This window comes from Chrysemys picta, chromosome 6, assembly GCF_011386835.1.
Source record: "Chrysemys picta bellii isolate R12L10 chromosome 6, ASM1138683v2, whole genome shotgun sequence".
In the NCBI taxonomy this organism is placed as follows: Eukaryota; Metazoa; Chordata; order Testudines; family Emydidae; genus Chrysemys; species Chrysemys picta.
This window is the reverse complement of record NC_088796.1, coordinates 71,297,480-71,313,002: the sequence shown is the minus strand read 5'-3', so window position 1 is coordinate 71,313,002 and position 15,523 is coordinate 71,297,480. Positions and strand designations below refer to the sequence as shown.

At 41.3% G+C, this 15,523-nt stretch overlaps 1 long non-coding RNA gene across 3 annotated transcripts in view; it reads left to right on the top strand.

Annotated features, from left to right (window-relative positions):
* LOC101948431 (uncharacterized) overlaps window positions 1–15,523 on the top strand; it is a 159,719-nt gene that overhangs the window by 76,652 nt on the left and 67,544 nt on the right. For all 3 annotated transcript variants that reach the window (XR_010588829.1, XR_010588827.1, XR_010588828.1), the window contains exon 2: window positions 3,706–3,783. This is a non-coding gene — a long non-coding RNA (uncharacterized LOC101948431). The remainder of the gene's footprint in view (window positions 1–3,705; window positions 3,784–15,523) is intronic.

Genomic DNA, 15,523 nt, shown 5'->3' with positions numbered 1-15,523 from the left:
ACAAATGTATAAAGAATGGGAAAGAAAATACTGAAAATATAATTTATAACACAATATAAATCAATAGTGTACCCTGACCTGAAATACCATGTTCAGAGCTAGCCAGTCTATCTCAAAAGGATACAACATAAGTATAGGGAGTTCATAGATGAGCAACAAAATTGATTAGAGGCATGGGAAGACTTGCGTATGACAAAAGAGAGAAATAAATTGGGGCTGTTTATTTAGAGAGGAGACAAGTAAGACGGGACAACAATAGAGGTATACACAATAACAAACAGTAGAAAGATAAGTCAAGCACATTTTAATTAAAATGTATGGTAAACAATTTAGAACCCGATTTAAAAAAACTACTTTCTTTCCACAAAACACAGCTAACGTTTGGAACTCACTGCCGCAAGGTACCGTTGAGGCCAACAGCTTAATAAGATTTAAAAAGATTAGACATTTTTATGGGTAATAACAACCAGATTAGACCAAGTAAAAAAACTGGACTAGATATAAAACCCTATACTTCAGAGCAGAAGGTTATTCCATAAATATCAATTGTCTGGTTTCTGGAAGTTTTCTCTGAAATGTAATAATTGACAGTGTCAGAGGCAGGATGCTGGATGGGATGAAATGATTGGTCAAATTGGATATGGCAATTCCTGTGTTCCTATATTCCATGTCAATTAAACATAGTGCGAGTGTAATCCTATTTATGTCCTGCTGCTTGTAGCATTCTATTCCAGTGTAGTTTTGGAACTCATAGTTGGCTCAGGTGTTTCCTTCTTCTTTATTGCTCCCTTTTTACTAGTTTGGTACCCTGAGGTATCTTGAAAAAGGCAGCAGCTAATGCATCCGCACATTATGCTAACAACAATGCTCACAAGCATGTAGGATGGAACAAGGCCACAGGTGCAGCAATATTTCTGGCCACAAAGTGTCTTCAAAGACCAAATGTACTAAAACAATTTTTTGTAAAAGCCAGCAGCATCTTTAGTATTAAGACAAATGGAAAATTGCACTACAAATGGGCTCAATTGTGACCAGCCCACACCCACATGCCCACATTCCTCAGCTGCAGGACAGCACAAGCACAGCCTTTGTCCCAGAGGAAGAGGGAAGGAGGCAGAGCCATAGTTCTGTCCCCATCTGCACCAGACACAGAGGGCAGTACGCACTGTATTTCCTTCAGGGATAGAAGCATTGCCCCTGCATGGTGGGATGACCCAGGAAGCACTATGCTCCCAGAACTCATGTATCCAACATGCTCCAATGCCTTACTGGCACAATAGAGCCAGATATTCACATCAAATGCCAGATATGATTTTACGCATTTTGCTGCTTGTTAATGATCTGTGAAAACAACTACAGTTTAGATTTACCTATCATGTTACTTTCTAGTATGCTATATCATAGGCTGGGGTCTGATGCAGCAGGTCATTAAAAAAAAAAAGCAGAGTTACCAACATATGCCACCATTTTAAGAGCCAGGAGCTGTAAACCACTGAATACAAGACATTCTTAACATGGACATTACTAATTGAAATTCCCTTCCTTCTACAGTGAAAGCAGCTTTTTGTAGCAAAATAGCAGTTCTGTGCCTGAAAAAGTCTGCCTTTGGTTTTCATGGAAAATGGTGAAATGCAAATTGCATTAATTTACGTTGGACTGGTAAAAATACAATCTCTTTCTCCAATTTCATGGATAATAGGCTGAACCCTCCTGTCCCCCCCACCCTCCCACTCCCCTTCACAACTGCAGGCCTTGCAAGAGCGTGTGGGACCAGCTATGGAACTAAGAGAAACTGTGTTTATGTTAGAGTTTGAATTCCCACATTGTGCCCAGGATTGACACTTCTTTTGCTTATGGCCTTCATAATGCAAGCAAACTGGAACTTTACAGTAGTAGTATAAACACAATGTAATTTCACACCCATCCTGACCCCAATCTGTGCGTTCTGTATCTTGGTGAAGGATTATCTCCAGAGCTCACTCTTATAAGCTAGTCCACCACCAGGGGCGGCTCCAGGCACCAGCACAGCAAGCGCGTGCTTGGGGCGGCAAGCCGCAGGGGGCGGCCTGCCGGTCGCTGTGAGGGTGGCAGGCAGGCGGCTTTCAGCAGCGTGCCTGCAGGAGGTCCGCCGGTCCCGTGGCTTCGGCGGCAATTCGGCACCGGGTACGCCGATGGCGCGGCACCGGTGGACCTCCCGCAGGCATGCTGCCGAATCCGCGTGACCAGCGGACCGCGCCGCTGAAAACTGCCTGCCTGCCGTGCTTGGGTCGGCAAAAAACATAGAGCCGCCCCTGTCCACCACAGTAAGATACACTGGAAGCCTGTCAGAGAGTGAAAAAAAGAGAAATTAGAGCCTTTTCTATGGGGCCCGGCCTCATGGGCCATACTGCTGCTTGTAGTTCATTGAGAAGCCTGAAGTAGAAGGGAATCCTACTATCAATACCACCGCTGCTCTGCTCAGTATTATTGGTTACAATGCATACAAAGAACAATCTCTGAAGAGGTCTGTGGTGTCAATATTAGTTCTACATCGACCAGGGTTTCCCCATCAGTCCAGGCCAAGAAAACAGCGTCTTTCTCGGTGTAGGCACTTAGCTATACCTCCTTCCCTGGACACACACATCCTGCACTGGGGATCAGTAGAGATGAAAGAAAGAGAGGGGAAATGGTAGGAAGACCCTAGCTCCTAACTGTAGTGGAAAGGAAGAAAAAGTATAAGAGGAATCTATGATTACAATATCTCATTCTGAGAGCAACTGAACAGCAGTTCCAGGGCATAGTGTCAACGATGTGGAGAGGTAAGTCATTCCCCGTCCTACACAGACTCCTATGTCAATTCCACAAATGCCCTCATGTCACCAAAACCCAGTCCAGAAAAATTCAGTCTCAATCAGTTTCAAGTGCTGTCATTCTCCCTGACCAGCTATTGGTGCCACAAGGTGCAGTACCAAGGAAGTCAGCAATCTGAAAGGATTTTTACATTAATTTAACTAATGTATTGTGGGCCATTTACACCATCTGCTGCCCAGGTGTCAGTCAAGAAAAGAAGGGTGGAGATGGGGCAGAAGTCTCAAAATACCATTCGGAGGTAAAATTCTTGGCCCAGCGGCTAAAGCTCATGAAAACAAAGTCTAGTGGCCAAAAGCCTTCTAGTGAGAGAATTAAACCAGGTACTGTCAATATTATTTCTGAATTCTGTGGATCATGGGAGATTTCTTTCCAATTGTTTCCTGTCTGTAAATGTATGTGTACCTGTATGTGCACAAACACATACAGACATGTGCGGTTGAATGAACATAAGACTTTTTACTGGGTGAGTGACTAAACCAAAAGCAAACAGCTCACAATTAAATAATGGCCCTGAAAAGCCTGTACACAACAAGTTATCCTTCTACAAAGGTTTGGCATAAAAATGACCCAAGGTGTTTCTAAATGTATTTTTGTAGGTAAATGTCTGGACTAATTTTGACATTGCCTATAGGTCTCTGAACGTAATGACTGATTCATTGTGGAGTCACAAGAAATCTCTGCTGCTAAGTAGTTAAAGGCCTTTTTATGTATGTCAAAAAGCCAGGGATAGACATTCATGATCAGCATAGCTCCATGCCCCGGCGTGCCGTCCTCCTCCCTCTCTCCAAGTTGAAATATGCCCCCACAATCCCTTCCTGTAGATGGCAAGTTTCTATTTCTGTTTTCTCTTTCTAGGTGGATGACTGAAGCAGCAGAGAACCTTGGTGTCTGAAGAATGGCTAGTGTTGCTTTAGTGGAGGGAGAGCATTGCGGGTAAATTGTTTTTCAGCAACCTTGTCTTTTTTTAAAAAAATAGCTCATAGATACAATTTAATTGCATGATTGTGGCATAATAGATGGGTAAAGGCAAAAAGAGTTCTCAAGCACCAGGGTCACAGAGAAGGATTTCAGCACCTCCACCTTGTCCATCAGTCCTTTATTCCTGCACCCATTGAGATGTTAAGGCGCAAAGCAATGTGAGATAGGGGTGCATAAATACCAACTGATGTTTGCCATTTGTGACAAAATGTGCCTTTTAATGGGGTAAGCTATAACGTTACTAGCGCAAGAAATTTAGAAACAAAAGTTTGGACCAAGGAATGAATATATAACTTCCACAATAGGCTCATATGGTTGGAGTTCCACAGCAGGAAATTATGAGTGTGTACAAGGGAACCACAATGTCCAACAGCATTACCCAGCAGAACATACCCATTTTTATGATCCGTTCTTCCAAGGATTTGCCAGAACCAGTCATGCTTTTTCATCCCACTTTAGAGTCTCAAGCTCAGTATTGTGTTTTAGGAATTTTCTGAACCTTTTACACCATTATTGGCTTTATCCTGGATGTGTGGAGTACTCTGGCTTGGAACCAGCAAAGCACTTAATTAGCTTTTAAGCACTTTAGTACTGTTGAAAGCTAATTGTGTGCTTAAGTGCTTTGCTGGATTGAGGCCAGATTGCTCAGCACCATGCAGGATTGAGCCCTATTAGAGTAAAGAAACAACGCATTTCTTGGACACATTTGAGTTGACCAGGCATCTACTTGTAACTAACTACATCTTTGGCAGGAGCATAGTGGGTTTCTTTACAGGACATTATAATATGTATTGGACCTAAGGCTAAGGCAGGATAGGTTCATTTTCATATAATCATTTCATTTGTTATGCTCATAATTTTACTTGCATAAAGTGGCAGTGTCAACTTTATAAGGATTTTTGTTTTCCCCAGAAGAACTTTACAAAGGTTGTAGTTATGGGTTGATCTCTCTCGCTTTTCATCCTGCTTTACCAGTTGGGATGAAAGGAATTTGCACTTCGAGGAAAGGAAAGCAAGAGCTAGCAATTTACAGATTGTACACTCAGAAACAGATCTTTTCCCATTTGCCACCCACCAACATCTGTGTGAAACTATCATTGTTTGCTCTCTCTTTGCATTGCCAAACATTTTTGGTTGGCAGTGGGTGGGAGGAGGAAGAGAGAAAAACTAAACAAAAAAAACCCCAATAATAGCCTGCCTATTATTTGAAGGAAAAATAAATCTTATTTTTCCCCCAAGTGATCCATGTGGCATCGCTCACTCCTATGTGTTCTCCATGTTATCCTATGGGAGATGAGTCATAAGCTGAAAACAATGTTTTGTAAAGGTACACCCCTGTAGAAAGCTCAAGTAAACAGGCTTTGTACAGTGAATTAAAATAGAAACTTGGCACAGAGGTAGACAATTCTGCTGCAGCCCATCTACTACAGTTGCCCCCTAACCTGCAGCATTTGTGTCTAGTGGATGTAATTCATGGACCCACTGGCCACTGCTCCGTCACTTCCTTGACCTGTCCACATGCCTACACACACACACACACACACACACACACACACTCCTCTGTGCAATGCCAGTGTGGAGCTTGGCAGCACACAGGTAGATTCTACATCACTTTATGCAGTATTTTCAGTGTCTAGCTCCCCTCTGTTAGTGGAACCATTGCAATCTACTGCATTCTGGCCTTTCTGCAGTCACAGAGAGGCCAAAAGGATGTCATCCCCATAGAAAAGAAACTGCAGCAATGTATGAGTTCTATAGATCTTCGTCATAATAAAACCGAGGTTTTTCAATGTTGTGAGCTCATTTGATATTCCAATGAAACAACAGGTATATTCTGCAGTCACTTAACATTTCTGCGGGACATGGTGCAGGGTAACATGAATATATATTGCAGCTAATGACATTCAGCTTTAAATCAAACAGTTCTAGCTGTGTTTCCGCAAAGCATGCTTAAAGCTAAGCATGTGCATGAATGCTGACTGAATATATGCTTATTTTAGCTTGGGCTGCCATTAGTTTGATCAATTACTATTCAGTTTCCTGTTAAAGCAGTTCAACAGTACATGTGTTCCTTCTTGCAGCCACACCTAGCAATGATTTACAAATGCTCCAAACACTTCAATGACCCCATTGATATGGCATAGGTCATTGCAGAAAAGGTCAGCACTCGTCATCCAGTTTCTGTCACTCAGCATTCGCACTCCGTTTCTTTGCTCTCACTGCACTGGGAAAGCTGAGCAGTACTACCTGAATCTCTCTTCCTACATGAAAAAAATGCTTGTTATATTTGTATCTCCAAGGGGAAATGGGTTTGTATTCAAGTAATTCCCTAACTTCAAAACTTTCCAAAAAATGAGAAGCATAGATATCTTACCAACTCAAAGGACCCAGAATAATTACAAAGGCAAAATGGATAAAGTTAAAGAGCTTAGCAATTAATTCTTAATTACTGTGGATAATAAGGGCATTTATTTATTAAGGATTATAGTTTTATTAGCATTGTATTATTCATTTGAAGGTCAGAAAAATCTGCTTTTCATATCACTTTGGGACTATAAGCACTGCAAAAAAGTTACCTTGTTTAGTCTCAAAACTAATGTCAGCATTAATTCATGACATTTTATAGGTCCATTCAGGCCTTAGTTTTTTCATACATAGCTGTGATCTTCATAGAATATTAGGGTTGGAAGGGACCTCAGGAGGTCATCTAGTCCAACCCTCTGCTCAAAGCAGGACCAATCCCCAGATGTTTTCGCCCCAGATCCCTAAGTGGCCCCCTCAAGGATTGAACTCACAACCTGGGGGTTTAGCAGGCCAATGCTCAAGCCATTGAGCTATCTGTCCTCCCCAAGGTAAGGGTGTGTGCAAAGGGGCGGGGGGGATATTTTCCTTGCTTTATATTGCAATAAAATTTAACCCCTTGCAATCCCCTAGTTCTTCTAATTGAGAAATACTGTCTTAGATGTTTGGTAAAGGGGATCACTTGAATTTTTTGTGTCTAAGTCATTTGTTCGAATCCAGCCCAGGACTATAGTAATAGAAAGTTGTTAGTTACTGACATTTACTCACAGTATGTGAAGTGAGTTGGTGGTCTCAGTCCAGTTTGCTAGTGGACAGGTGTCCACCCCACATACTGATTGTAGTTAAAATACATTATTAATTTATCTCTTGTGGGGGGAGGAGTTGATATTCCTTTTAGTACGAGAGTTTCAGTCCAAATTTGGTGGGTCTGGATGAGGGTGCTTCAACAGAGGGACTTTTTTAGGCCAGCCACATAAAAACATATGGCCCAACTCAGTTAAATGGTCAAATATTAAAATACTTTCCTGGTTAGTACTGTCTTTATGAACAAATAGAACAGTACAAGGTAAGATTTCTCTGGCATCTCAAATACACGTACAAAGCTACCTCCCTCCACTCCCTCACCTTTTCCAGAGCACAGCAGCTCAAGCTCTAAACTTCGCCCTTACCCCATCAGCCAACCTGTCTGGTAGGTTTATGTGATGACACTCTTATTCCCATTATCTCAAAAATGAAGTGTTAATAGCAACAGCCATCTTTAAAAGCTCTCCTGTACCATTGGGTAGACAGATATTGTGCCTCTTATTGGAATGGAAGCAGAGAGCTCCTCAACACTTAACACCTCACAAGAAACAGTGGAGCAATTAATTGTTTCCTGGGAGGTTTTACAGGGTATCCATCTTAATCTTCCCATCTCATTACCAAGGGCTAGCTACACCACTTCTCCCCTCCCCTCTTTTCATTGTTCCTTCTTTTTTTTTGCTATCCTCTTATTTAATCTTCAGGTACCCACCTAACATGCCTACCCTACCTCCAGATTCCAGAAAGAAAATGGATAGGGTCAGTAAGAGTAGTTCTCAACTGTTTGCTGTCAGACTGGGAGGGCATGTCTAGTGGGATCCTGCAGGGGTTAGTCCTGTGTCCAGTACTAGTCAATATTTTCATTAATGACTTGGATAATGGAGTGGAGAGTATGCTCGTAAAATTTGTGGAGGAGGGGTTCAAGCAGTTTGGAGGACTGGATTAGAATTCAAAATGACCTTGATAAATTAGAGATTTGGTTTGAAATCAACAAGATGAAATTCAGTGAAGAAAAGTGCAAAGTACTGCACCCAGGAAGGAAAAATGGAAAGCTCAACTACAAAATAGGAAATAACAGGGTAAGTGGTAGTATTGCTGAAGAGGATCTGGAGGTTATAGTAGATCACAAATTGAATGAGAGTCCACAATGGGATGCAGGTGCAAAAAAGGTTAATATAATTCTGAGGTGTATTAACAGGAATGTTGTACGTAATAGGAGGTAATTGTTCCACTCTACCTGGTTCTGGTGAGGCCTTGGCTGAAGTTCTGTGTACTACACTTAAGGAGAAATGTGGATAAATTGCTGAGGATCTGGAGGAGAGGAGCAACAAACAACAAGTACAAGATAAAAGGTTTAGAAAACCTGACCTGTGGGGATAGGTTAAAAAAATTCCCATATTCAGCCTTGAGAAAAGATGACTGAAGGGGGACCCAATAATAGTCTTCAGATATGTTAGGGGCTGTTATAAAGAGGATGGTGATCAATTGTTCTCCATATCTACTGCAGGTAGGGCAAGAAGTAATAAAATTAATCTGTAGCAGGGAGATTTAGATTAGATATTAGGAAAAGCTTTGTAACTATAAGGTTAGTTAAATTCTAGAATAAACTTCAAAGGGCGGCTATGGAATTCCCGTCATTGGAGGTTTTTAACAACAGGCAGACAACCTGTCAGGGATAATCTGTCAGGGATAGTCTGAGTAGATTTAGACTGTCAGGGATAGTTTAAGTTTACTTGGTTCTGACTCAGTGCAGTAGGCTGGCCTTTATGACCTCTTGAAATCTCTTCCAGCCCTACATTTCTATGATTCTAGCTATAATGACCCAAATTCTCCCATTAGTGAGGTCCATTATTTGTTTCTCAAACACATCAATGGAAGTCAATCTGTTGTAGGTAGATATTTGTAATTGGGAATCACTTGTATTTAAGGGCAAATCTTGCCCCCTCTCTGAGGCTAGCAAAGGTGCCTCTGGTATGGTTCTATTGAAGCTGGATTTGGAGGTGGTGCAGGGACTACAAAGCCTTATGTTAAGCAAAACACAGCTCCATGGCAGCCCCTACCTGGCAGCGTAGAAGGAAGGAACCAAGGGTAGGGCCAGAGAAGAAGCTGCTGCACAGGTTTTACCCATCGCCCCCCCCCCCCCCCCCCCACCATATTGGAAGCATGCTTGGACTATAGAGGCTAATTCAGCCATTAAGCTAAAGTAGCTCCTGCTGAGAACCTGTAGAGCTGATCCATGCCCTGGAAGAGAGAATTCATCCCCAGCACAATACTCAAATGCCCAATTCAGTATTTGGCTAGGTCCTTGGATTTGCCCGTTAGGAGTCATATGTAAAATGATACAAATTTTGAGCCTGATCCAAAGCCCATTGAAGTCAGTGGAAAGACTCCACTGGACTTTGGATTGTGCCCTAATAATCTAACGAAACAGCATTTTGTTCCTGTGAATTGTGAGATCCCGTTGTCCACAATTTAGCAGGACACATGAAACCAGACAGGTTGCATTCTGCTGAAGTTTGTGTTATCTATTTGAACAGCTACACAGCTGACAACCTCACATTTAGAAACTTCTTTCTTCTAGTACAGTCTCAAAGCAAACCACTGCGCTTACTTACATGAGCTACAAAAATGGGGGCGAGCAAGTGAAGGCTGGTGACTTAATGAAGAATCCAGTAGCCTTCCTGCAAGTGTAGGGCAGCCTAGGAGAATACTCTCTGGCATGCATCATACTGCTGCTTAGAAAGGGAACAATGTGCACCCTCCGTCTAGTACGTGTAGCCACCATAGGTATAGGTAGACCAAAGGTGTAACCATACACCCAAACTGAAAGGCCATAGACCCTTGAAGCCATGGAGTATCAATGAGTATGCTAGATCGCCCCTCTCCTGGTATCCTACCATTCAAGAGCCCTGCTATTACATGGGTATGTTGGGAAGGAAACAGGGAATAAGCTCCATACCATCTTCCTCCACCTGCAAATGTAATCATGCGGCATAGAGAACTATTAGGTCCATAATTGAGTACAAGTTTCATTTATCCACTGGTTTAATATGCATCAATGTTGGGGTAATAAAGATAACATTTAGCCTTTGTAGATCTCAAAGCACTTCACAAAGCTTTTGCAACAGTATGTGAAGTAACACATTAAGACAAATCAAGTGACAATTCTTTCCCCTACCAGGGTCAATGTGGATCCACTTCTCCTGCCTGTAAGCAGGTGAAGTCATCAAGAGTCATATCAAAGACACTTTCGAATTTTATATTTGCAATCTGTTTCCTTTTTTGTTTTATTAGCATTTTCTCTGCTACATATTAATTATTGCAGACCTCTGCCAACGCGTGTGGTTAATATCCAGCTGCAGTCTGTTTCAAAAGGAAATGTCAAAGATTAAATTCAAATGAAAGATGACATTTCAGAGTCTGCATATTCCATGAATAATTGCTCTTCTCTACTTTCTGGAAACTTTAATGATAAAAAAATACTATATTAAAAGAAAAATCACAAAGGTAGATTTATAATCTTTTGATATATTTAGACCCCCGAATCGTCTTTCCAGAGGCAAAACACTCTTGAAAACAAAACTTGGAAACAAATTCAACTCTTTCAAAGATCTACAAGCTTCACTTACAAAATACTGACAGGTGACTGCACTTGATCAGAAAAAAACAAACACAATCACCACTATCCTGCCCCGCCCCCCAGGCTTTATACCGTATTTGGCCCTCTGGTTTTTCTGTCTGTGAGTGTGTAGGCAGGATGTAGATAAGCACTTCTGCTTTTCATGAGCCCTATTCAGCAATATGTCTAAGCTTGTATAAGAAAGTCTAGAGAAAATCATAGTGTATTGTACTCTTTCTTCCAGTCCCCTCAGTAGGCAAGTTATGCCAACTTAGGCTCCCTCCAGATTCCCTCTAAATCACAGGATAAAATTCAAAGGTAGTGGATAATTTTGATCTACAATAACTTAGACCCTCTCCTCCCATTTACCTCTTGGAGCTTCTTACAATTACTTTTAATTGCAGTATTATCTATCGGCCGCATTGTCCTAGGCATTGCACAAACATGTAGCAAAAAGACTTGCTGCCCCAGAGAGTTAAAATGTCGGGTTTATGAAAATGGGTGCAGAACAGACAAACAGGGTTGGCTGGGGAGGAGAAGCTAACAGTAAAACAAACACACTTTTTCTTTCAGTGTCCTCAGGAGTGTGAGTTGGTACAACATATACTTCAGTGAGCCAGAAGAAGCTAGCTTAGGTATAAGTAGCACACTAAGGGCGGCTTGTCTTCACAGGGAAATTGACTAGAGTAGCTATAGTGGAATAATTATTGGTTATAACTGTTTCACATGTTGACAAGTCCTAAGAGAGTTTAACTGAGCATAAGTTATACTTCACCTCTGAATTTGACTTTAAGACATGGCCAGTATTTTTGGTCAAAAATATTGTAAACCATAATATGAATCCCTGGTTTAGTGTTTATAGCCAACATCTGTGAAGTTGGTTAGACAACTTACAAAGTGGCCTTATTAGTAGAGGTGTTGAAAATCCATAGTTCTCATTGGTAGTTGTGGGTACTCAGTACCACCGAAAAGTGAAGCCACTTATTGCCTATGATGGATTTAGGAACCTAAGTTTAAGACACCCAAGTTTTGTGTCCACCATGTGCCTCATTTTGGTTGTTGAAACTAAAAGAGGCATCCTACTTATTTGTCTAGCACCCTTATGGAGAAGTCCTACAGAATTTAATAGTTTAATATTTTTTTAAGTGCTACAGAATTCAATAGAGAATCATAGCAATTCTGTAAGATTATTCAGAAAGCCTCTAAAATTTTTATTGTACTTATCCTAATAAAGAACATTCAAATATTTCATAGGTCCTACCTAAGACCCTAAGGTTTATGTGAAATGGCCTCATTCATGTCCAAATATAATTTTGCTTAAGCGATTTGCTTGGAACACTTCTAGAACTTTGGTAATGAGAAACGGGCCTCATTTCACCATCCAAGTTTTGTTGTGAGGCTTTCAGTCCCCACTTTAGATTTAAATGAAATCAATTTGAAATAATAGTATTTCATGTCTTTTTATTTATTTTCTATTCTCTGTATTACCTTTTGCTGTTTGGATCATTTTAATAGCTTCTGCTTTTTATTAAGTGATTGAAGTTTCTCAGACTACCTATTTTTAGAAGCAATAAAAGAACTCAAATAGAGCAGAACGTGGTTAAATCACAATAAATCACTGGGCACTTTTAAAAGATGTGTCCCAAGGACTTGAATAAAGGCTATTACATTTTGGTATTTTATCAAAGGATGCATTAGACTGTACAGTGTACTGTACATATCCATCCATCACCTGGCATGTTCAAGTCCCCAGTCTTGCAAACATCTTAAGCAAATGTGTAACTTTATTCATACGAGTAGTTCTATTATGGGACATTTCACATTAATGGCATTACTCACAAAAGATACAAACATCCATGTATGTTTGGAGGACTAGGCCCTAAAGGTCCATCCTGAAGCAAGATGCCACTGAAGTCAATGGGACTTTTGCCTAAGTAAGGAATCAAAGCTAGACTGTGCCTTCATCTTATGTGCCAGGTGGGTGAGTAGAATAGGGCTTAAGCCTCCACTCAGCACCTCCGCATGTGGCCAACATAGACCTGTCCATATCATGGCTCCTGGCTGAGTAGGAAAGAGAAGAGCTCCCTTCCCTCCTACAGCTCCTACCAGTGGGCAGGAGGGGAGTGGATCATTGGCTCCTACACACCCGGGCAGTGGAGCTAGTTGGATGCTGTGTCCTGTTAAAGGGCTGTGGTGGGTTATTTCTACCCCAAACACAAGAGGGTGAGGAATTGCACCTCAGTGGGGTGTCTCAGGGTTGTGTTTAAAAGGCACAATCTAGCCCTTAGTAAAGTATTCAGGGTTTGGGCCCTAAAACAGAGGCATCATTCTTTATATATATATATATATATTATTAATTTTTCTTCTTCTATTTCATACCATATTATTGCTCAAACGTAGGAATTTAGACACTGTATCTGACCCCAACAAGGAAATGTTGTGTTTTAACCTATGGTATCACATTGGCTGATATCCAGTTCCCACCTCTCTCCCCTTTGTTTTCCTCCTCTTTCTCTAATGCTAAGCGATACAGCTCTAGCTTGGAACATCTATCTAGAAGAATTTTGCAGATACGGCATATCTGTTTTCTGATAGAGTTACTGCATAACATGCGTGTGTCTATTATAGCAAAGCAAGAACTAAGAGCTGAATTAGATCTCAAAAGTAGGTGCAGTTTTCCATTTCTGCTTCACCAGCAAGCCAGCTAAGTGGCTCACTCTCAAAAAAAGTATTCAAATTAATTGGAGAAATACAAAACAGAAAAAAATAGGGATGTACTGATCTTTTCATAATAAAAATAAAAACAGAAAACTCTGCAGCATGTCATTCTGTGCACATTCTCCAGAGTCAAGCATTTGTACTGCTACTCCAATCAGTGAAATAAATGTGCACCTAACATATAATATAAAAAATGGCCAATTCTTAACCTCAATGGGATTTTGCCTAAGGGCAGAGTGAAAACCAAATCAGGACCTCAGGATTTGTCCCATGCTGTTCAAATGTCAGATATAATGTATTCAGTGGATAGCACAGAATTATAATCAGAAACCCCTGATTTATAATTAGGAGACATCAAACAATTCTTTAAAAGGGGCTGTTTGTACTTTCTGCTTTCATTTGTCTTGTCTCAATCTACAAAAACACACTCTCTCTTTTCTCTTACCACATGGAGAGCCTTTGAATTCTGACCTGCATAAAAGAAAGCAGCAAAGGCTGTAGATGTTGCATATCAGATGGTACGTTAATTTGCTGTGTCACTTCCAAACATTTTGCTCCCAGCTTTGTTTAGTTTCCCTCTGGAACCTGGCAAGTTGCAGGTTAGTTATCAAGTTACATTTTCATAACAAAATGTTCTTATTATTTACATTTTTAGTCCTTATCACCCTTAAGGAGCCAAAAGAACTTCGCAAATTGCATATACATAGAATCATACTACTGAAATACACCTCCATCTGGGTTGGAACACCTCTGCGTTGGAACACGTTAGCCATTCTGTAACTGCAGCATATTTTAGAAAAATTAGGGAAAAATACCTATTACAACCTCTAAGGAATTATGCATGAAAATGTAGCACACATTATGCATACTTGCACATGGATCTTTGGCTATCTGTGGGGGAGGGGCTCCCTGGACACCCCTCCCCCAGGTCCCCGTCCATTGTTTACCTATTCTTCCCCCCAGTTGGAAGCCTTTCAGGAAGCTCTCTTAGGGCAACCACCCATGGGCAGAGGGTTGGCTACTTCACTTCCCTTGCAAGAGAGGAGGATCTATCTGGAAAGAGGACCAGTTTCTCATGCATCCCCTGGATGTTCAGCTCTAAGAGCTTAGTGTCCTATAGTCTATTGCCCCATTTCAGAGTTTACCTTCTACCCCTCTTCCAGGGGCACATTGTTATCAGCCAGGGCAGCTTCGGGAGTGGTGTCTCCTCCTCCGAGAGGTGTCGCAGCTGTCTCCTCCCTCAGCTGATCTACCTCTGTTAACAGAAGCATCTGCTGGGGCAGCCTTTTTCCTGTTGACCACCCCTTCCTGTGGTAAATTCCCCACTTTTAAGCTCCGCCTCCTCCAGGCCAAACAAGCCTTGCAGGTGCATCTCATTAGTGAGGAAAAGGATCAGAGGAGCTCATTAATCTCCACCATATCCGAGTGAGGGCATGTCTCTTCACAGTCCCTTTTTAAAAAAAATTGGGCCTTTTATACTGAATTGGGTGACTCCACCAAAACATTTAAAAAGGAGAGAGCTCATCTTGTTGTAAAATTAATTAATAAACCATTCAAATGCAGTATTAGAACCTAAATAGATTAGGTGAAGTGGATGGGGTGAGATGGAGGATACTGGGAGGATACGGTCACGCTGTCTGGAGTGGCTCACGACTATGAGTGCCAACCTCAGGGCAGACTGTCAAAAAGCAGGGTAGACACCCCAAACCGGTTGTAAGTTCTATTATTAGATTTCACCAACCCAGTAACAAGTGTGAACTCCTGAAGCACTATAACAATCTTACCATGGAGTCACAGACAGTTCCCTTGGGCTCCCAGTCTGTCTTGCCACCCAGGCAAGCTGGACTTAGTGATAAATGGTCACTTACACCAAAGATCAAAAAATATTCAGGTTGCTCCCAGTGCCAAAGGACCAGTCACTTACCCCAGCTCAATTTGTCATGCAGATCTCACACCAAAGACAACACTTGCAGCCAATCCCATTGTAAACTATTTAAGGATTATTAACTAGGCAAAAGAAATGAGAGGGAGTTATTTACAGATTAAAACAGGCAACATATGTGTACAAATGAGTTAGTCTTTGGTTCCAAAAGGTGACAGAGATGTAGTAACCTATCCACTGAATGTCTTTCAGGGCTAATCCAGGTTGACCCTGGGGATCTCTACTTTTGTTTCCTAGCTGCAGCCACATGAGAGTTCAAACAGCAAAGAAATGAAAAAATCTGAATGTCAGCTATCTTTATTTCCCTCTTCCAG